The following is a 23,603-nucleotide window of genomic DNA, read 5'->3' as shown; positions in this document are numbered from 1 at the left end:
TACACTTTTGGAAAGTAGGCAATATTTGTCCTCCTCTTGGATTACATATGGCTCTCCAGCTACAGACCCACTTTCCCCGCTGTGTAATTTTCAGCCCTTTTGTAGGCTGAAACCAATATCCTAAGCAAAAGCTGGAGTCAGAGAGGAGATGGATGAGCTTTGTGAGAGGTTTCTTCATGTCCCCACACTTAGGGAGCTGCAGCACTGTCAGTCTGAGGAGGCTCTTTTACCTGAACGGCTGAGGAAACTTTGTATGTACTCTGAATGCCAGCTGGTGACTCATCATACTTAAGTCCTGCAAGCTGTACGGAAGGCTGCCTCTGCAGTATGACTCCTGTGCTGTGGGAGGAACTGTTGCCTGCCCTGAGCTCTCCTTTGTAATCAGCTCTTGTCTTCTTGTTTGGGAGAAGTGCACCATTTTGTTCCCAGGGGGAAGTAAAATGCCCACAGATTCTGAGCATGGGTTTGCCATGGTATGATTTTTTCAGCAAACCTCATTATACCCTACTTAATCTCCATTTTACATCTCCTTTGCTGCACTTTACATTCTCTTATATTACTACAATTTGGTCTGCATTTCTGTATTTTAGAAAATTCCTCACTTCAAAAATTCCCTTTGTCCATAGTGTCACTTCTCAGCATTACTTCCCATCTGTGGGGAGGGTGTATATGCATCATATGGAAGTACTTCAGGGCTTTAGTGAGCGACCTCACATGAACTGGCTGTTCCCTGCCCTAATATATTTGTACATTTGTTTTAGGAATACAGCTGCAGTGTTTCTTCCTGTAGGCCCTGAGACCACTCCCAAAGCAGAGTAGTTTGTTGTAGCTACAGAGAGCTCTTGCCCATCTAATGAGGCTGGAGCATGACCTCCAGGCTTTGGGTGCTTGAGCACATCCATCACCATGCTGCCAGCTGTCCCATAGGCTCTCTGTGAAGCTTTCTGGGGAGCAAACACTATGGGCAGTGCTCACAAATTCCCTGTAGGCATCTCTTCCATTATGATGCAAATCCCCAGTATTCAGGACTCAGAACCTGCACTGCTCCTGTGTTTTGTTATGCCTTGAAGTTTCACATATTTCCTGTTCCACATGAGTCATTAGGAAGAGTTATTGACAAACAGGAGCTGTTCAAAGGAGAGCGACTGAAATGATCAAGGGAGTGGAGGGATTGATTTAGAAAGGAAGATTAAAAGGATAAAGTCTGGAGAGATTGGTTAAACAGCAACTACTGTGAGCATGATAACCTACACATACTTAAAAAGTATTTCAGAAACAGGAAAACACTAGTAGCATGATACATGGGGAGACAAGTGAAAACAGGCAGGAATTGAGAGTAACCTGAATTTTCCCTTTGAGATTAGCTTTCAGACAATAGGAAAGGAAATGTTCTCTGTCACTTCTCTAACCTGATGGCAGCATGAAAGAAACCCAATTGCTCTCAATTTTATAAACCCCAGGACAAAAAATACTAGCAAATGTAATATAAGGTGGGATGCCCAGGAATGGCACTGGGTTGGGGAATGCTGTCCTCCTCATGAGGAGGCCACTTTGGGAGAAACTGTGGGCAAAAGGAGATCTCGCTCCATAGCTCCACAAAACCCAGGGAAACTTTCCTTAGATGGCAGAACTTGCTCCACACCTCCCCAGGAATCTGCTCTCCTCAGCTGGCAAGTGGAACGGCTTGTGGATGAGACTGAGACTTCCCCTGACAGGGCTGTGTGCAAGGGTGAGGTTCCTGCAAGCCCCCCTCACCATCTGGTCCATGAGCTCTGATGTGCTACAGCCATTTTTCAGTTTTAGTCTTGACAACTTCTCATGCCAGAGTGTGCAGCTGAGCAAGCCTGACCAGATGCTTATCAAGTGTAAATCGGCGCAAATGTCTATTTATATCAGCTGAGGCTGTGCACCACTCTTTATAATGAACCATGTGTCCATTGTGCAGTCATGGACTCAGAGATGAAGACTAAAGGGACTGCTAGATCATCTGTTTTGACCTTCCAAGTATCACAAGCCATTAATTTTCACCCAGTTACCCCTGGATTGAACCCAATAATTTGTCGTTGACTAAAGCACAGTAGGTATTTAGCTAAGAAGAAATTCTTTGCATGAGGTCAGTTGTTGATCTCAAGACATTCAAATGTGACTAATCCTCTCCTTCATGTGGGAGCTTCTTGCTCTGGCTAAACACCTTTGCTCTTTTGTAAAAAACATAGCTTCCATTTTAACCTGCCTGGCTCCATCAGATGTTATCTGCTACTGAGGTCCGAGTTTGCTCATGTTCAAGTCAGAAGGTCTGATAATTTGTGATCATTTTTATGTTTATTCAGAGTTATCTGTCAAAAGTATTTTGAAGTGGGTTAAAAATAGTTTATTTTTGAGAGCCACATAAGAATATTTGATATTCTTATGAAAATCACTGTCTGTTAAAAGCATGAGTATATTGCTTGACTTAAAAGATCAACTAATCAATCAACGTGTTTGTCTGATCACTCATAGTATCCCCTTCATCTGAACATTTGGATGCATCCTTGTCATATTGGTAGCAACAGCAAAGTCCCTAATGGGTTTATACTGTGGCATACTTGTCTTTAGGAGAGTAGATGCTCCATTCTCACATTTCCTTCAGTTTCTTCTCATGGTTGCTGCATGGCTGCTGCATGGTACACGGACCTGTGGTCTGTACCGACCTGTGGTCAGTACAGCTGCTCCTATAACTAGAACTGTGCTTAAGAAAGGACATTGAACGCTTTTGCTTACTATGAGTTTTCTCCTTTCAGCTACTAAGGGACTTGGGGTGCAAACATGAGCCATCCTTCTAGATGAAATGCTTTTTAATGGAGACAGCAAAGACACCTGTAATAGCCTACTCGAAATGCACTTTCTGCGAATGGTATGCAGCACTGACTTAAAATTGCCGTGTCTACAAACATCCTTGCCAGTACACTGATTTGTGAGATAGTTCATGGAAACGTAGCAAAAAAAGGGGAGTGAACTCAGCAGAAAGGAATGAATTAAAAATTTGAAAGAAGATTTGCAGGTTGTTCCTCAGGACCTGCTAACAGATTTAAGGCAGCTTAGTGAGGAGCCAATTTGGGGGTGTGGTTTCACAACCCCAGGCAGTGCTGTGCAAAGGTATCCTTGCTTGCATGGGAATCTTTCACAGGGCTTATAGGAATCTCCCGGGTGAGTTAATGGGCCAGATACCACATAATACTTCTGACCACAACAGCTTTCTTGTGAATTTGGGCAGCTCCAGAGACAGGCCACCTGAGAGTGACTCAAGCACTGGAAAACAGAAACCAAAGTAGCAAGTTTTATGTATTTTTCATCCTCTTCCCTATAAAAGAAAGAAAGAGTAGTTTATAGAGTGATTTGTTTGTTTAGACTTCTATGTGTAAGCTTATTGATGGAAGATTATGTTGGGGAACTGAGTTTTCTGTGGAGAGGCCAGTAACTACCACAAGGGTTCTCACTGCTCCTGGGAGTAATACAATGTTCCAAAGCCCTGCGAAATCCTGTCTCCAGCACAGACTCAATCCTCGAAGTCAACCATCTGCTTGTTCTTCTGTGGCAAAGTAACCGTGGGGTTATGCAGAAAGGTGAATTTCTTCAGCAACTCGGGCAAAACCTGTGTCAGGCACGGAGTATTGGGGCAGAGACCTTGAAGGTGACTCTGTCTTCACTGGTGGCCAGTACAAATGAGGGAGCAGTCGGGTGATGTTCTCACAGTAATCGGTGTTGCTAGGGAGACCAGAGACTGTGTTTTCTCAACTGGAGCTTTTCCAGAATGCCTGCGTTCTTCACTAGATATTAGCTGCAATAATCAGTCATGAATGCCTGGATCACTGTGCTAAGACCTGTGTCTGATAGGATAGGACACCATCTTCTGGCAGGTTGCAACTGGGAATGTTTTAATAATATGATTATCTGGGAATTACATAGCAGTGGGGCATCCAGAGGGACTTCAAAGCTGCACATGGACTTAACAGTCAGAGCTGATGCCCTCAGTGCCCCTCATGGAAATACATGAGTACTTTGAAGGGTTTCATTTCTTTTTGCAAGCATCAGTCTGGTTGCCACATTTCTGTCTTCTTCTGCCACAGCTCTTTTTCAAAGGTTCCTTTAATAGAGGACAGTGTGCAGCACCTCATAACAAAATATAGAATTCCCTGTCTATGCAGGAATTTCCCCAAAAATAGCTGTACTCATAGTATAGCCCCAAACAGGTCTGCAACCTGCCTACTTAGGTTTGATTAATTAATCAGGGTTCTCTTCTTAATGGAATTAAACCTTCTCTCAAAGGAAATTAAGAAAAGAAAAGAAAAGAAAAGAAAAGAAAAGAAAAGAAAAGAAAAGAAAAGAAAAGAAAAGAAAAGAAAAGAAAAGAAAAGAAAAGAAAAGAAAAGAAAAGAAAAGAAAAGAAAAGAAAAGAAAAGAAAAGCCAGAAGATTTATCCTGCAAAAAATTAACTGCAAAATGAAATTCCATATAAAACATGGATAAAAACATGGATCTCAGACTGCAGGGGAAGATTAATAGAATTCAGGTAAACAAAAAAAAAGATCACATAAAAATACCTTTGCAGAATTATATGCTTCTCTAAAAAACTTCCAAACCCATCAGTCACTAAAAGCATAGGAAATTCAAAGCGAGTGTGAAGATATGAGGATCTCTAATAATGGTAAATACAGAATTGCATGGTGAAGCAACCTTAAGTCTGACTCCAGCAACGATTTCAGAAAAATCAGACATTCTGAGACTAACCTTGTCCATCCATTACCCACAGTGTCATCAGATCAATGGCCACAAAACTAGAATGCTTTATTCTCCACCGCTCTGAGGTTGTGCTGACTCTGGCCCTTCTTTACAGCCATGCACTCTCTACAGAAAAACACATATTTCACAAATTCCTCACTAGATAAATAGCACATCGAAGCCATCACTCTGCACTTGTCATTCTGATTCTATTTACCCCAATTAAAAAAAGGACTGCAAAGCACAGGGCTGGCAGACATGAATCTCCTCAGCTCCGTTCCCTCCCTATGCTTTCCTAGAAAAGAAGGCTTTAATTGGAAAACCAGAGCCTGATTCCTTGGGAAGTGCTGGGCAGAGAAGTGACCCTTATTGCCTACCCCTTCTATAGTACAGGGAGCTGCATGCCAGCAGAGACACTTGCTCAGGTTCCCCAGCAGACCCTGCCTCAGGTCCAGCAGTCCCACAATGCTAAATGGGTGCTATTCTTCAGACAGCCTGCCCACCCAGGAAAACCCTGACTGGTGTTGCATTGTGCTCTGCACTGCTGTCCGAGTTTTGCAGTGGAGAGGATGTTTAAAGGCACTGGTGCTGCTCTGAGACCTCTCTCTCTTACCACATCACTACAAAGATCATGCAAGTGCCAGGGCAATAGCACTTTTACACATTTTCAGTTTCTGGTCCTAACTTTCTGCTGTGCCCCAATTTTATTGATATTTTTAATGCTTTAAAATAACTACAGCTGTTCTCTCTCCTTTGCAGGCACTACAACAGGGGAGAACAGAGGGGTTGAAGGCCAGAAACCAGAAACTTGGGCCTTGAGGGACTCAGAGGAGGCATTGGGGTCAGAGGCATCTGATGTCTCCTTCCAGGCAGCTGTGTCTCCTTCCAGCCAGCTCTGCAGGCATCAGTGAGCAGTGGGAAACAGAGAACCAAGACCAACATTGGAGTTGACACATAACACTGTGGCTGGATTCAAAAGACACAAGACATTATTTCCTCGAGATCTCAAGAAAACACAGCCAGAGTATCTGCTGACGTAATGAAACCTTGGCCAAAGGAAGGCTGCCACACACTGCAAACACAAAAGTGTGAGACTGTGCTTTTCTGGGAGAAACCTTTCCTACTAGAAAACACTTTTCTAATATCACTCTTTTTATGACTGAATCTGATGATGGCAGTGGTTGTTTTCTTCACAGTTCACAGAGAATGGCCATCAAAAAATAGCCAACTTTTCCTTCCTCTCTGATGAAAGTCTCCATAACCTTGGTGTGAATTTATAGTCTGTCATTGCGTTTTGAGACGCCATATGTGTGAGAGAATAAGAGGGAGGGAGACATTTCGTTTCCAAAAATTATGCCACACTTAGCACTATTACAGCATGGTGGACAATGTATATCATTTAAAGTAGCAAGAACAGGTCTGGGGTGAAGGAAGACCTTGTGGTAAGCACAAATGTCTCTTGTCCTTGGGGACAAAGAAAAAAAAATCTAAAACCCACCCTCCACTAATTAATGTAATATAATCCATTCAAACAGGAAGAAAGTTCTGAATTGTTTTTTAATTATTTCCCATGAATAAATCTTCTTTGACAGGAAAGAATCAGCAGTACCCAGTGAAGGGCAACTATTTCATTGCAAGAGTCTATTCAGCCTGAGGGTGACATCCAAGCTGGGAGATTTATGGAGAAACTACTATCACGTCTGAATTTTTTGAGTCCCTTTACTTTGGTTGACCCTAATGATTTGGTGTCACCTTGTGGATTTTGCTAATCCTATCTTCTCTTGTTCAGCAAATGAAGTCCAAAAGAATCTGAAACACTCTGCCTGTGCTTTTGCTATTCCTTTGGCTATTAACTGTTGCCAGTATTGTTGTTATTAATATTTTAATAGTGGTACTGGTGGTATTAAAATAGCTGCCCCTTAGAAGTTCCTGGACTAGAAGATCACTGAAAAAAACACGTAAGAAAAATACAAGTGTCTTGATCTGTAATGGTTAGGATTTATCTGCTGATGTGACTTGGGAAAAAAGCCCATAGCAAAGTGTCTTAGCCTTCAGAGCCACTGAAGCTGGATTGGACCTCTGAGACCCACTGTCTTACTCCTGCAAGTTACATCACTGTGTGGGCAGTGAGTCTGGCTGTGCGTGCTTGCGTGTGTGTGTGTGAGATGTGCCTCCTGCCCCCCAGTCCTGAAAGCAGAACCATCAGTGATAGCAGCACAAGCTGATGGCTCTGTGCCAGGCTGTGTCGGTGCCAGAAGAATCTCCAGCCATTAGCCAAACTCAATTTTGTTATTGTCCTATTAAGAAAAGGCTGAGAGCCATGTGGAGACATCTGAAAAGCTAAATCTGGGCTGTGGTGGGAGGAATTAGGATAAGTTGAACACTGCTGCTCCAGGCAGTCAAGCAAGCTGTTTTGATTGTACCCAGGTCCTGAACGACAGAATACATGTTGTTTACCATGGTCCTTGATACAGAAGCACTGAACCCATTCAAAGCTGCTTTAGTGTGCCCATGGGATGCATGTCCAAGCCACAGATCCCAGCTGCATGACAGGGCCAATGGAACACCGACTCTGTACTGTGCTGATGCCATCAGTTCTGGGTTAGCTTGGTTGTTTCCTCTCTGCCCTGATCACAGTGCAGCATACAGGTATGTGATTAGGTGACCAGACCTTCCGTGTGGAATGAAAATGAATGAAAAGAATAAAAATGAAACCCCCCGCCCCCCCTCCCCCCCAGAAAAAAATCATGACATGAAGATAAGTGTCTAATGGAAAATAATAGTAATCAATAAGGGTAAGAATAAAATTTAGTTTCTTTCATAATTTCCTGAAATGTTCTCAACCATCTATGTCCTGGCAATATTTTACCTTGGTATTAACATTACCAACTAGATGCAGCCTAGAGTAACATGTTTTTCTTTTCAAAGAATCAGAATGCTGATACAAATGGTCAAGTTACTCTGATTCTTTTTTAAAATCTTGGCAAGCAACTACAGGTCAATTTTATTATTACTTTTGCTATTAGTCATGGTATTATTTACTACACCAAAACCATTACGGTTTTCTCTCCAAAGTAAGAGTTTATGATTTTTGTTTCTCAGTCTTTCTTTTTAAAAAACTATTTTAAATTTTGCTCCCAAAGAGAAGCAATTCCTCTAAAGAGACTCTGAAGGGCTTACTTTTAGACACGTTTTACAGACCCCTTCAAAGATGTGCCTGGATTATTCACTGAAAGCTCCTGGAATAAAATGCAAGACAACTCCAGGAAGTCACCCTTGCCCATGTGCAAACATGAATATTTTTGTGTTTTGTGTTGTGCTGAGCACGACAGAAAGCTGGTCCCAGTCTAGGCCTTTGAGGGGTTATCACAGAGACAGTGATGCATGAACAAGTAAAATAAAACAAGGAGGGAAAAGAAGCAGATACAAGGGGGAGCACAAAGTAACAGCAAAATGATAAATTAATGAAAAGATGAATAAGCAAGCAGTTCACCTCGTCTTTCAGGCTATTAGAAAATTACATCATCCTCAGGGGTTCATTTTTTTTAGGCAACTCTACAGTGAGGTCATTCCCCCTTCATGTTGGCAATTAGGAAGTGGCTTGTATTAAAAAAAAAAAACAACAAAACAACAGAATATGGAGAGAGCAAGACACATAATTTAATTTAAACAGATGCAAACCATCTGTCTAAATAATAAATAAACATAAGCAAGTCTGAACCAAATATACATGAGAAGCGGTCACTGCCTGTATGAATAGGGAGTGTATCCTAGGTCACTAGCTAGGGAATGACAATTCTTTGCAGGATCATAATGCTGAGGCTGTGTAGGTAGTACTGGACAGACCTTTTGGTATCTTTTCAAGTTCCTTTAAGCAAGAAAAACTCTTCCATAGTAGGTGTGGTAAAACCTCTTCCTGCTGTGCTTGCAGCAGCAGGAGCCCTTTAAGCTTGCAAGGGGGGACATTTAGGTTTACCTTCATCAGGCACTTTGCCTAGAAAATGAGGGCCAAACAAATTTGCCTGGCAGCCCTCAGGACTTTAAAAAGCCTGGTAATGGTAGTCACTTGGGTTTCCTGGGTTTTGGTGTCTTTAGGAAAGGCTGTGTTGAATTGCAAGGGTGGGCAGGGGAGTGAGGTGGTGTCTGCTGCCTTTAGGGGTAGCACACTGGTTGTCATGGTAAGGAGGTGGAAAGAACCAGCTCCTGGGTTACAGTCATCTACAGGAATAAGAAGGGTCTAGCTTGCAGCTAGACAGCTGTGTCTGATGCTTTCAGAGATGCTCACAGCCTAGATTCTAAAAAAGACCTTGGTAAAAAAAGTGAAATATTCTAATCCCTATGTTTTAGGTACCAGGCTTGTGGAGTGAAAGTTAGGCATTTCAGCTCCATGTGGACTAAATCAGGTGTTTCAGAAGAGTAAAAATCTGCAACTTTCTGCCAGTCTCAGTGGAGAAAGAAGGCAATTGCCTTGGAAAGGTAGTGTGTGAGGTGGGAATCTCCCCTTGTTGATATGTCAAGAAATTTTGAGTCTGGTGTGAACTGTGCTGGTCTGCCTCCCTGCTCACAGGGGATGTGTATGTGGGCACTTATGAGTGCAGCAAAGGTCAGGAAGTGTGCAGAGCCTGAGGTGGTGGGACAGCCTGTATTATGGCTGGCTTTGGCAGGTATTGGGAGGGAGGAATTCTCAGTGCCTCACGCACATGCAGTGTGCAACTGCTCTTAGGCCCTGTGGTAGAGGAATAGGCTTGGACCCTGTGGATCATTGCTGTAGCCTGAGCTGTGTGTATTGATTGAGGGAGCAAGTTTCTTCTGTATATTCACAGAGGCTGGTTTAGCCTGAGCTGGGACTCAGAGACTGTGTCTCTCTTTCTCTGGTTATGATTTATGACTTCAATCCAATTTATAGCCATTTACAAGAATGCTGAACCGGCTGTAAATCAGTAAAAGACCATAAAATACTCATGGAGCTGCTGAAATCCATCTGGGTGAGCTTCCTTCCCTCCCAAGAGCAGCCATCTGAGGGCAGGAAGATGGAGCCCTCCCATCAAGACCACTGGCAGTGATGGGGGTTGGGGGTGAGATGTAGTGCTTGGCTGTAGGAAAAGGTAAAGGGAAGGAGGTTTGCTTTCTGTGAGCACACAGGAGTCAGCTGAGCCCTTGCCCAAGGAGCACAAAGGTGATAGGAGCAGCTCTGCAGGGTTTCTTCAAAGGAGCTTCACTTGAGGGCAGGGCTAAGGCAAAGTCCATGGGGAAACAGTGAGTAAAGTCACTTTCAGCAATCTGTGATTGTCTGTCAGAGGATCAGTGTTTCATTGAGTCAGTGACTTTTGTGGGCAGTTCATGGGAAATGCAGACATAAATGTCCGGGTTGTTTTTATTTTCTCTAGCAACTCTGATGAGCTATTCTGGGGCAGGTTGGTTTGTCCATCAGAGATGAGAACTGCAGTCCTTGGGGATTTTGTAAGGTAAGAATTTGTCTGCCTCCCTTACTTAAAAGTCATGCTCAGAGTTCAAGGAAGACATTGAAGAAAGGGGCATGATAGTACCAAGTTGCATGTTTAACCCTTCATCAGGGAGTGATGCAATGTGCTACAGAGCCATTGAAATTATCAGGCTTCACATCTTATCTGAATTCTTTATAGTGCAGATTTTCTTCTCCTTGGTATTGATAGGGAGCAGGTGGAATTCAATGAGAATGTTTGCAAGTCTCATTTTTCCTTTTTACCCTACTGTAAGTTGATGATCAGGCAACACTGGAGTACCCGGCTAGAAGGCGCTGCAGGGGCCAGTAGATCTTTATTCTGCTCTTGCTCTCTCTAGCAGCTATGGGGCTGTAGAACACAATTGGCACAAAATAACTGAAGCATCCAGCAGAATGCCCCAAACTCCTACTCTGTAGCAGAATGCTTTCCAGCACATGGTGGCGTTCAGTTCTACAAAAAATGACAATGTGCCTGCAAGGGAGCCTCCCCACAGGCCTTGGTGCCCTGTCCCAAAGGATCATTACCCCTGCAGTTAAAAGCTGTTAATCCGAATCTGCTGAGCTCAGATCTGTGACTGTCCTGCTCATGTGCCAAAGTGGCGTGGTGCTTCACCTCTGAGCTGGTGTTTCTGACTGGGCTGGCCTGGGAAGTTGCTCACCCCTGGGATGCTGCTGCAGTTTGCTAAGAGCAATGAACCCTGGCCAGTGCTCTGTGTCTCCTTTCTTGTGTGCAATGCCTTGGGGAGAGCTAAGCAATTGTGCTGTCTACGCACTGCCTGTGACCCTGGAGTGCCCTGAGAGTGAAATCCAGGCTCCACTCTACTTCACATTCAAAACAACCGCAGAAAATAACTTCCACTTTCTTCATTTTCCTGGGCATGGGCTCATGGACAACAATAATGGGAAATTGCTAAGGCCAACTGGTGAGCAAGCGAGCCTGAAGAATGTCTCCTTTATCCCTCTGGCCAGCAGAGGTTTAAAAGTCAGTGCTGATCAGCTGGCTGCTTGGACAGGCTAAATCTGGGCCAGAAGAATTCCTGATGAGAGTGAGGGAAGATAGTTCACAGTAAGCCATTGAAAAGCTGGGATGACCCTACACCTCTGTGTTGGATGAGACATCCTTTGCCCATCTCATGCAGAATACAGGCCCTGGGTTGGTACCTGCTATTCTGCTCATCACTCAGCTGTTGAGAATGCTGGATACCTGGGAAAGAAGAAACTCTAGGTCAGCTCTGCTGAGCCCACCTTCCATTTTCTCCAGTCTTATTATTACTTAACAAATAAACAGCCTCCTACAATTATCGCCTTTTTTTTCTTTTTTTTTTTTTTTTCCTGAGAATTGCCTCCCAATGTTTTCTTTAGAGACAAGCCAGCAATGTCACTGTCCCATGGTGAAAACTCCCAAGGTTGCAAGTTTCCCTCTCATTGACAGATGTTTTCCTTTTTTTCATCAGAGGAATTAGATAACCATCATCTCATAGACCTACTGCTCACTGCATGTGCCCTTAATGCTCTGTGGGAAGTTTAGCTCAGAATGAGGATACCTGAAATCCAGTGATATTATAAGTGCATGAAACTGCTGCTGAAGGTTTGGTTATAATTAGGGGATTATATAGCATGTGAGTCTCTGACAACAGAATATTCTACCATGTCTGCCATAGCCTGATATTTTAATTCATAATATAAGGAGTACAGCTGGCTTGCTCTTTTCTTTATTTCAGATTGAGTTGTGTGAATAATGGAGTTTTCAATTCAATGACTGGACAAAAAAACCCAAAAAAACCAGTGAGATGACGGAAAAAGAGAATGGTGGGTTCCATTGCCCAGTGGTGCCTCATTCAATCCAAAACTGAAAAGTTTCTTTTAATTGTAGAAAGGATGTTAATTCATTTCTTGTAAAATTCTTCTTTTAAGCCTGGAATGTATTAAAAAATGACACAATCATTTCAACAGTTAAAAAAAGAAATCTGAGTTATTCTGAGATTTCTTTCACTTATCTGTCCCCACATCTCACTTTTCTTTTATCCAGAAGTGTGTGTGTCAAAATTGACCCAAATTCACTTGGATCTTCACAAGTGGAGTTTTTGTTCTGCTCAATTTTCTGTGCAACATCTCTTGATGAGTTTTGTGATATGGCAGTTCCAATGAGTTTGTAGGGTTCCATATTTATTTTCTCCTGGTACTATAAATAGTCTCTAAGTGCGACACAGTTCAAAACTGTGTTTCACATGTTCTGCTGTGTTCTGTAGTTTCAAAGTTGAGCCTTGTATAAAGTAAGTTTTTTGCAAATACAAAGGAAGTACACTGATATGCTGAAAGCTCCCGTATTTCACCTACTTTACTTGCATGTGGCAAAGTTAAATATAGTAATGTCTTATACAGAAAGGTGTAAACTCCTGTTCCTTCTCACAAAGCTGAATTGTCTATGTAGGAGAAGAAAAGTTACTATGGTAAGTGAATTAATGCACCAAGATTGTGATGCATATACAGGAAACAGATTTGTTGTGGAGAGGCAAACCTGCCATCTGATAGTAACTGGGCAGGTGGTGATTTGTGATTACTGTTCCTGAGTAGCTGAGAATTATGCATATCCTATTATGTTTGTTAACCCATCTGTCCTGCTTACCCCCCACATACTTTTATCTTGTTCTTGTCTTTAAAGCTATTAGCTATTTCTGTAAAAGATTGTAATTTACTCTGCAGAATCATGTCAGCAGTGAGTCCCCAGGCGTGTCCTACCTTTCTGCATGTCCTTTTTGGCACTGACTGAGAACAAACCTCCAGTCTCTGAAAGACTGTGTCGCTGACATTGTGCTTATACTGACTTGAGGGATCAATCTATATAGCTGGGTTGCTGTCCACATGAAGGTAATTTCGGAGTCACTTTTGCTGTTTGGGAGCCAAACTTTCAGGTTCAGTGGAGATTTCCAAAAAGGAGACAGATTTGCACATTGTGGGTCACTGATCTGGATTGTCAGGGTATGTAGTGGTGGCATTTTTGTGGGGAGCCATTTCTTTGGAATATGTTTAGGCAACCAGTTTTACTTCCACTGGAAACCACTCTTCAAGGTTCTATGTAAATGACAACCTATATGTGGTAATTATATATATTTATTCCAATCTCTTTTTTTGTGATTTCCTATGATACTGTGACAGTGGACCTGTTTATGATCAGGCAGCTGTGTGGAGGCAGCCCTTTGTCTTTCATCATCTGGAAATCCAAGGTGGCCACTCTAGTTAGAATGGATAAGGAGGTCCAGGAGAAAATACGGTCAAAATTAATTCGGAACAAATGGGAAACAATGGCATAAGATCCAGGAAAACACAAGGTCTAGAATCCAGACAGGATTACACAGGCCAGCTTCATGCACATTGTCCAAGCCATTAGTAACCACCAGGAAGAGCTGTTGAGGTCAGCTGGGACCTGGCAGGCAGCAGCTCACAGGCCAGCTGTGTGCCAGTGCTTATTGTGGCAGCTGCTCTATGAGGTTATCCCAGCCCACTCTTTTTACTTGTTGCCAAATAGAGGTGGTTGTAAGAAAGTCAGAAAGTGGTGTGGCTATTCTTAGCCTCAGCTTTAAACCAACTTCATTCGCTCATGATGCTGAAATGGGGGAATGGCACCCAGGGAAGTGCATGCAAATAGTCTGAAACAGGATCAGCTCTTTTCTATCCTGCTCCTCTGCTTTGATTTCCATGTTAGCTCTCATTTTCCCTTGCCTGTGTTTTCTGTCAGTGTTTGACCTTTCCTCCCAAGTCCCCTGGCCTTTTCTATTCTAAGCTGATAAGAAGGAGCTCAGAGTTGATATGCAGGAATCCCTGGACACAGCTATTTTTTTCATCAGTAGTTAATTTTCCACTTCTTTTATTTCCTTTGAGATTCAATACATCTACTTTCATGCTTCTGTGATTCAGTTTGTGGAGGAGACAGACAAGGAAATGCTGAATAAATCCCTTGCCTTCCCTCTCAATCCTTTACTCCCATTTTTGCATAGCTCCATTTCCTTCTCTTACTTCATACCACCACTGTTTTCACTTCTGGGTTCATTGTGTGGTTGTGGTTTTTTGGTTGGTTTTTTTTTCTTTTATTTTTTTTTAGTGTGCTTTTTTGGTTTTTTTTTTTTTGTTTTTTTTTTTTTTTTTTTTTTTCCCTAGGGCTCTGGCTTAGGACAATTACAGATGTTGAGAGAGAAGTCAGAGATAGTCATGTTTGGATAACTAGGTGTTGTGGCTTTAGCCCTCCCAGACTTCTGCTGCAGACACTGGAGAAAGCTATCACACGGCCTCACTTGGAAGGTGTAGCAGGCTGAATTGCTGCTAGTAAAGTCCAGGGTAAAGAAGCAAAAAGGACCTTTGCATAATATCCCCAGATGTTTTATTCAGCCGTGCAGTGCAATGTTCAGGCCCCAGCACCCACACACACAGGGTCAAGGTTTTGGTCTACCAAGGGGCCTGGGGGTGAACTTGGTCTTGGGGCAGCTCAAAGATGAGGGCCAATCAGGGAATAGGGAGGAGTGGCTCAGAGAAATAGGAACAGGGGAAGGAGCCAATGGGGTCTAACAGCTTTTTGAGGGAAGCTTCTTGTGTCTCCCAGAACCAGGGAATGCCCCCCCAGGATCTCCACAAGAAGGTCTGTTGGTCCTGAAGAGTACCAGTTCCTGAGGAGTATGTAGTAAAGGGGAGAGTGTTTTTCACAGATACCATCCCCTTCAAGCATTTAATCATGCTGTCAGCAGACAGATTTTATTCGAGGGAAGAGGCTGCATGTTGTGGAAATGCATCCTCACCAGAAGGAGAACAGGAGGAGGGAGATGGGTGAAAGGGAGGGACAGAAGAAGGAGAGAAAATGATTGTTGAAGAATACATTCAGGTCAGGGATGTTGGGATGCAGCTGCAGTGGGAGCTGCAGGATGAGCTCTAGGTTGGCTGAGGCAGGAGGCAGTGAAGTGCTGACCCTTTGCATGACAAAAGGCACAGGGTGCCAGCCAGGAGACAGGACACTCAGGCAGGAGCCTGAGGACTTGGACTTTCCTGCCCTTAGACTGTGAGGGTGTAGCAGCCCAGGATCCTTTGTTCAGGATACCTCCTCAAAAGCACCAGCTCGAGCAGGTATTTTGTTATTTAGGTATTGCACCAAGATTTAAATTATTTTAAGGATTGAGATGTATGAGGCTCTGCTATGGAATATCTGATCTGACTGTGAGTGGGGGGGCTGTACCTGAGAAGGGGCCTTGGTCCCAGCTGGGGTGCTGTGAGAGTGACTGCCTGAGCAGAGCATGAATAGCTGGACAGGGAAGTTTGCTGAGCATGATGAAAATACAGTTCCTTGGGCTACTGTGTCCCTATTATGTTCACTACTGTCCTTTTACTCAGTACAGAGGTAACAGCTTTCCACTAGGAAATGCTCTGCTTAGTTTGTTGTGGAGTTGATAAAGTGCCATCTCATTAATGGGAGAGGGCTGCGAGCTAGCTACATGCTGTTTTGTACTAGACTCGTGTTTGTGGCATCTGACTATGTTAAAGTGGCTGATGTCACAGGCTACCAGTACCTTTCATGTCTGGGGGAACACGTGTCGATTTCTGAGCAACTGTCTAGTTGTGTGATTTTTTTCATGAGGCATGTCTGAGGGAGCCCATATGGGCAAAGAGCTGCCAAATGTGTTTCAAACTCGTCTGGGAGATGTCTGCTCAGCAGCCAGACAGGATTCAGACGTTGCATTCAAATAGAAGCAAGTAAATATCATTCAGATTATTATCCGAGCATGGGAGGATACAGGATTGTTTCACACAAGCACTATAAAGGTTTGGGATTTTTTTTTTTTGATACAGTAGTCCAAATGTCTCCTTGTATAATTGAACAACTGGTGATGAAGTCCACAAGGACAGTACAATATGATGGGGATCAGCATTTGGGCTGTTGAAGAGCTAAAAACTCTTCTCACATTTCTCTCACTTCACAGGTGGTCAGATGGGCTAAGAGATCAACATGTTGAAGTGTTTGAATCCAACTAATACAAACTTTGTTGCTCTTTTAAGACCATAAAAAGGAAACTGGTCAACTAAACTCAATGGGTAGAAGTATTCACAGCAGTATCAAATCTACCATAGTGGGATGCTTATATCATCTATTAAAGTCTAAAGTTATTTCTAATCTTAAATCTTCATTCGTAACTTGCTGTTTTTCACCTGACTCAGGAGTCAAAATCTCTTTCCTGAATCATCTCTCTATAACAATAATAATAGCAAATACCTTTCCTCAGTCTTGATTCTTTTGTGAACTGACAGAACTATAAGGAATAAATCTGTGGAGCTGATTTGATGCACAGTCCTCAGCAATGTCTAATGCTATGCCCAAGTGATCGTGAGTCAGTGTTGGTTTGGCTTGGCTTGCAGGGGCAATTTGTTCTCAAAGGTAAAGAGTCTTCAGTACAGACTGGTGAACAACCCTGGCAAGTCAGAGGACTGTGCTAACTGTGAAAGGAAGAGTGTATGGTCCAACAATGAGATTAAGTACTTGCTTATGAAGGCTCCAAGAGGAATTCATTCTCCATTCCTTTTACCATGCAAAAGGAGGAGATTTATGACACTTTTAGTCAACTATGCAAATGTGACTTGAATTCCTGGGAAAGGTATGTCTTCTACATGTAGGAAAAGATCAGTCAATGTAATGTTTGTGTCTCTAAGGGTGGTTCTTGCTATATTGTGAAGTGCCAGTTATCTTGAGCTGAAGATCTTCTGATGCAAGTTTGAGCCAAAACCAAGTAATTCACTTTGGGCTCCAAACAGACCTGGTAGAGTATTGAATTATTTAGTGTTGTGAATGGGCCAAAAAGTTAGGGGAAACACTTGGATTTTATCCAAAACCTAATTTTTTGTAGTAGTGTTGCTAAAGCAAGGCATCTATGCCTTCCCGTCTGGTATCATCTTGGTCAAATCCAAAATGCTTTCTTTAATCCCCCTCAAAGCGTCAGCTGCATTTTCAGGATAACTGCTATTAAAGTGCTTTTGTTATGTTGACCATCAGGCATTTTTATAGCCGTAGAACAAAATGATCCTTATTTAAGGAAAGTGGGACCTAAATATCTGCTGAGCTTTCCCAGAGAGGATCTGTATATGGCAGGGTGGTTTTAAAATCAAATACAGGCTCTGCTATTCCTTCACTTGGCAGGAGATCAGTCACAGTTGATGCCCCAAACATGACTTATGTTCTTGAAAGCATCTTATTGTACTAGACAATCTCAGGAGATCCCTTTCAATCCCAAATATCCTGTGATTCTGTAATTAAGATGCTGTTGATGGCAGCTCAAACTGAGTAACCAGATTGGCATCTTTCAAACATACCCTTTTCACCTCCAGGGAGTGGGTTAAAACTTGCCTTTGGTGGCTGAAAAGAGCCCAAACAACTGGGTGCAAAGCTGGGACATGTTTTCTGGTTTTTCTGTTGTCTGAAAATAGGTACAGTTCTGTCTGTAATATGGATGACACCAAAATAACACAGTTATTTACAGCCTCTTCTATTATTCTAGCAGAGAAAGCTGAGATCAGCAAATCCTATCTCTAGACTAGGCAAGGGTCTTGCATGTGTTCAGAGCTTTGACATGTCTAAAATACCATCTACAGTACCAGGCAAATGGATGTTGTGTTCTTGTATAGGATGCTGCTTGATGTACAGCTGGCAGTCTGAGGTTCATTGATGGTGACCTAGATTAAAAACAAAACTCAAAAACTCAGCTGATGAGACTCTTGTGGTCTATCGCTGAAGAAATCATTTGTTCTGCTGTGTGTTTGCTTCTGCAGCCAACGCTCACCACTCCTTATTGATAACTTTGGTTATTTGTTTTCCATCCCCTGCTTGCCACAGTTACTCTAAAGAGTAGCTTACTTCTCGTTTGGGTGAAATTCAACAGTGACGCCATTTGCAGGACAAATTCCATTTTTATGTATATGTATAATAGAAATAGATACCACTCGAGATGGTGAGCTTCATAGGCAGTGGTAGCAATTCCTGAACTGGCAAGATGGGAGCTATTGTGACTGGCAGTAATGATATCTCAGTTCAGACAGATTTGGAATATCTTCATGTGACATGAGTCCCTGAGATGGAAGAAATGCAGAGAATCAACTGCAAATTCTCATTGATGGTGTATATATAGAAACTGGAAGTAAACATAGATATGACTAGCCTACTTGGGGTTTTAGGATTCTGTACAAGCTTTTAAAGGATTGGACATTTTAGAGAAATACGCAGACATGCTTTAGGGTGTAGGAGTAACAAAAGGATGTTAGATTGGCTTAGGGATGTAGGAATAACAGAATACAATTTATTTTGCTTAAGGACATAGAAGAAAGAAGATTTACAGGCATGGTTTAAGGTTGTAAAAGAAATAGGATTAAATTAGCCATATGAATAATTTAGGTGTTAGGAAAAACTTCCCTTAAGTCTTGCAACATGGTTTTCCAAAGGAAGAAATGATAATAGGACCAGGCTATTTCTGTCTGAACTTAAAATGTCACTGGATAAGGTTCTTTAAGCTTCTGTAGCATCTGCATGCAGAGGTGGAAACAGGGGAAAAATAAATTAATAGGCTTAGATTGGTTTATCTGGTATAAATTTGTTAGTTTAGTTTTTGACCTTTAAGAGCCTCCTCTGTGGGCTGGTTTTTTTTGGTGGTTTGTTCTTTTTTTTTTGTACTGAATATGGTATGTAGTTATGCATAATGTTACAGGTGAGAAATCAAGTAAACAAAAGCCTCAAAAGTTGAAAAAAAGTGATTTCTCTTCCAACATTAACTTAAGTGTGTTGCAAAATGTATCAAGGGCCTATTGATAAATGGGAAAAGATGCAGAGAAGAGCCCACTGGAATGATGCAAAATTTGGAAATATGCCTCAGATTACCTAGGAAACTCAATCTATTTAGAGAAGACTGAGAAGCATCACTATAGGCCCTGTTTACCTACTTAGGAAGAAGATTGCAGCAATTTTGGCAAAAAAAAATTCTGACAAAACCCAGTAGTTACATCCTAAATTAAAGAAAAGACGAGGAGAGGGAGTAAGGCATTTTTCATTCTGAGGATAACTTTCCACTGGGATGAAATATCTGAAAAAATTATAGATCAGTTTTTCAAATTAAGATTGGCTTGCTATTTAAAAGAGAGATTCTAGCTCAAACACAGTATTTTGATACTGAAATTTTTAGGTGAATTTCAACAGTCAGGGCTAGAAAATCAGGCAAAAATTATAATTTTCCTTCAGCTCTTAGTATATAAAGTTCTCTTTTATTCTGCCTCTGGTATCTCAGGAATAACATGGGTAGCTCTAAAATGGGAGGTTTCATATTTCCTTACAAAACTTGGCACCTGTTTTAGTCTCAGGGTTACAGGGTGACTGCATACACCAGTGCTCATCCCTAGAATGCTGTTTCCAGCACACCACCATTTCTAGGACCTAGTATTTTTCTCACTAGAAAAATCTGTGTGCCAGGGTGGACACTATCCTCACTGGCCTTGGAAGCCCATACTTGCAGGATTCTCAAAACCATGTCTTAAAACAAAAAAGGTGATGCAGGTAGGGCCTGGGTGTTGAAGGCTCTTCCACTGGGGACTGGGCAGCAGCACAGTGCAGGGGTGTCGTGATATCTGGGAGATGCAGTCCTAGGCTGCTGCAGATCTACAGACTGACTGCCACAGAGGATAGGGAGGAAATGTGGTAAGAAAATGGGGTTTGTTCTGTCAAAGTAATCATGAGTATAATGGTCTTCCTGCCAAGGTGAGCAAAGTCAGGCATGTGGAGTTGGAAACGAGTTAGGGTACCACAAAGGATATAGAGTTCTAATGTTTGAGACATGATGCTCAAATACATTTTCCATGAAGAAGCAGAAGGCTATGTGAATGGGTGGGGGGAAGTAGGAAGATGTAAAAGAGTGTTATTAAGGGAGTCATATTTCTCTACACAGAATTAGTTGCTAGTCTCTCATTTCTCTCTCTCTGGGTCCTGCGTGCTTCAGGAGTCTCCACTGCCTCAGCAGGAACCTTTCCCCAGTGCAGCTTATGCACTGGGCCTTCAGAGGAAAGCAGTGTTCTGTAAAATGATCCCATTATTAAGAATTTGTCTTTCTTCTAGGGCTTTTACCTAGAAGTTCTTCCTCTTTTTTTTTTTTTCTTTCTCCTGTTCTTTTTACTTTTCTTCTCCACAGGGTGCTTAGTTTCCTTCCCCCACTCATAACAGATTATGAAGTTGCTATGAACTGGAAAAGAGTAAGTTTGGAAAAAGACATCCAGCATCAGAGAGAAATGGAGAAGACTGGATATGTGTCTGTCAACAGAAGTGGAAGATCACTTATGAATTAAAGCTTCCAATATTAAGTCCTGTGCTCTTGTTAAAAAACAAAAGACAAATGGGACACATGGTTCTTGCAGCCTTCCTTCAAGGGCTAGATCCTCAGTCTAAGAGAAAATGGAGACATATATCTCTGCCTATTCTGTATTGGAATAAAAGATTAAAAAACAATTTTCACAGTAACAGCTTGAGACCCTACAAGGCTTTATGGGACCTGTACTTTAAGTTATCATTTCTTTCCTGCCTGCCATTCTGTTTGTTGAGGCCTGTCCCATAACTCCAAAGAGCATCATTTGCTTGAGCTGAGTCTGATCTATCTGTCTTGACTCTACTGGATAAGTCCTGGACTCATTTAAATTTGGTCCATTAAAGCTTTGGCTCCATTAAGCATATGCACAGGGTTTAACGGCCTTTTATCATCCTGCATTTTTGTTTTTTAAAGTATAATCCCTATATTCCTAACAGAATCTAGTACTGTATGCCACATTTATTCTTTTTGGCAGTGGTTTTAGCTCCTGGCCTGTAGTTTAACCCATAAGGATATGATCTCTTATCCCAAGGCCATTTCTACTTTGCTTTTAAGCTCTATCCACTGCAAGGATCAGAATATGCACAGCAGAAGCAGCTAAGCCAAGAGGGGTGGTATGATTCTCTACCTTCCCTTAGGAAAGAAATGAAAGACAAGCAGTAGGGGTCCGGAGGAGGAGAGGGAAGGCTCTTTTTTGCTAGCACGGGAGGATTGGCATATAGAAATAAGCTGGCAGGGCAAAAGCTGCTGCTTCTGGGTGATAAGCCACCCAGTCAGTCAGTTGGGAGGGGTGTCCTGGAGAACAAAGACCTTTCTGGTTTGGTGTGCTGAGAGTCAGGGTGCTAAAACAGCTGGCAGAGTTAATAATGAGTTCACACCAGTCCCTAGTGTGAACTGTAAGGGCTGTGAGTAGAGACTGGTGTGTGAGAGAACTATAGGTAAGTGCTTGTACAGGGGAAAAGAGGCCTTGGGTTGGACCTGGTGGGCTACAGACCTGAAAACAGGAAGGCTGGACTGAATGCAGCTTAGAGGGAAGAGAAGAGGAAATGTGTGGTGCAGGTGATGCCAGTGTAAAGGGAAAATAGAAAGTGCTCCCTTAGCTGGGACTGGACGTTCTCTATAAGGTATGGTGTTTCATTCCCTGCTTCCTTAGTTACTCAGAGGTATCACCTCCACATGATTCTGCTTGGCTCATAGGACTCCTTTCTCTCTTGGTGAGGTGATGAAGCAGAATCTCAGTCTTTCCCTGCCCTTTTACACCACTGTGACTTTCCATTGCTGGATCTCATTTGAGCACAGATACAGACCCTGCAAATGCAAATACTGCTCAGTTGCTTGTCCATAAGCTCTCCTGCAGTATAAAGCTCTTGGAAAGGAACAAGTCTTTCCTGTCTTTCCAGTGTGGAAGCAAGGCTGGTGAATGCTAAAATACTGAAGGCTAAAAAGACAACCTCTGCAGAGCTTGATGAAAGAGGTAAATGTTTTGTCATTTCACTTCTCCTCAGCTGCAGTCCTCTCAGACGTAGCCTGTGACAGATTGCTGCTGGTATGATGTGGGACTGGACCATAAGAGCATCTTCTGTCACAAGGTCATGTCAGAAGAGACTCATGTTCCTTAAGGTGCCTGCTCCAAAATTACAACTCTTGGACCAAATCCTGAAGCCTTCATTCATTCAAAATTTTCAGCATCTTGGAATGATGTTTTGCTTGAATAACAACTGCAGGATTTTGCCCATTCATCAGCTTAATTAATTCTACAGAAATTACATTATTTAGAGTGCTTAGCCCTGGCTTGCATACATCTTTACCAGCACAGTGATTTTAGCAACTCTTACATAGGAATTGCTTCAGAGCTTGGTAAACTTGTGGAGGGAAAATCTCCATGGGAAAATAAGAATCTGTAGAAAGTGGCAATGGTTCCCCCCTCCTTTCAGTGGGCAGGTAATCTATGAGGCAGTCAGGAAAATAGCAACTTGAACATAAATTTGAATGTATTTTTTCTTCTTTGTTTTTGACAGGAGTCCTTGTATTTACAGTATTAGATGAATTTTCTCAATGCAGTTAGGTTGGGAGGAATCTGCAGTGCCTTCCTTAGGTGAATGGATGTGTTGCTTAAGTCTCTTAGTCAGCTGGAGAATTACCCAAGGAAGTGAGACAAGGACTTTGACAGCTCTGTATCCTGCCTTGATCAGAGGGCAATGCCGACTATTTCAGCAGAAATTGCAAGGTGCAAAAAACAAGGAATAATCTACCAACGAGACAGTTGCTGCTTGACTGGTGAAAGAGTTATGCGAACCAGTAAAAATGTCATATCCTCTCTACCCTGAATGGGAGTGCTTTTACTGGTAGCATCTAATACCCTTGTAATTTACTTGGTCCTTGCCCTTGTCTGCCTCAGCAGAGTGTTTCACAGGTAATACTCTTACAGGTGGCTTTTTCTATCAGCAGAAAGTATTTTAGTAGTTGCAAATTAATGAGAATGGTAGAGAACTCATGTTAGATGAAGTCTGTGATACTCTAGTTTGCAATAATTTAATTTCTAGGTGGCTAGCCCCAGAAGAGGTGAGAGGTGGCTGATTATTCCCTTAGTCTAGGGACTGAGGGATTAGCATGACTGGTTCAGTCTCTGGCAAGCAAAGGCTACTACTGTGTGTTGCTGCTGCAGCCTAAAAGAGCTGCACTTGTGCAAGTCAGAGGTCTGGCATATCTCTATATGGGCTGCAGCAAGGGAGTTGACAACTGGAGAAGCCCAGTAAAGAGGAACTTTCATATTATACTGATTTACTGCAAACTACCAGGATGCAACAGTAAACTCTTCCACTCTCTTCACATTACTCTTATTTATACTTAACATCCAATACTTTGGCTGTCATTCTTTAATCAAGATTTCTTTTAAACCTGTCTGAATTGCTTGGGGAAAACCCTGGGTAAATATTGTTATTAGTTAAGTAATAAGACACAACAGGGTGTGAAATATTACCCTATAACTCATGCCTGCT

The 23,603-nt window shown here is 42.3% G+C and overlaps 1 long non-coding RNA gene across 1 annotated transcript in view; it reads left to right on the top strand.

Annotated features, from left to right (window-relative positions):
- The first annotated feature begins 10,022 nt into the window (after positions 1-10,022).
- LOC135294646 (uncharacterized) overlaps positions 10,023-23,603 on the top strand; it is a 49,829-nt gene continuing 36,248 nt past the window's right edge. Inside the window, exon 1 of the long non-coding RNA XR_010356743.1 lies at positions 10,023-10,223. This is a non-coding gene — a long non-coding RNA (uncharacterized LOC135294646). The remainder of the gene's footprint in view (positions 10,224-23,603) is intronic.

This window comes from Passer domesticus, chromosome 2 (assembly GCF_036417665.1).
Source record: "Passer domesticus isolate bPasDom1 chromosome 2, bPasDom1.hap1, whole genome shotgun sequence".
Lineage (NCBI taxonomy): Eukaryota > Metazoa > Chordata > Aves > Passeriformes > Passeridae > Passer > Passer domesticus.
This window is presented reverse-complemented; position numbering and strand designations above follow the sequence as displayed.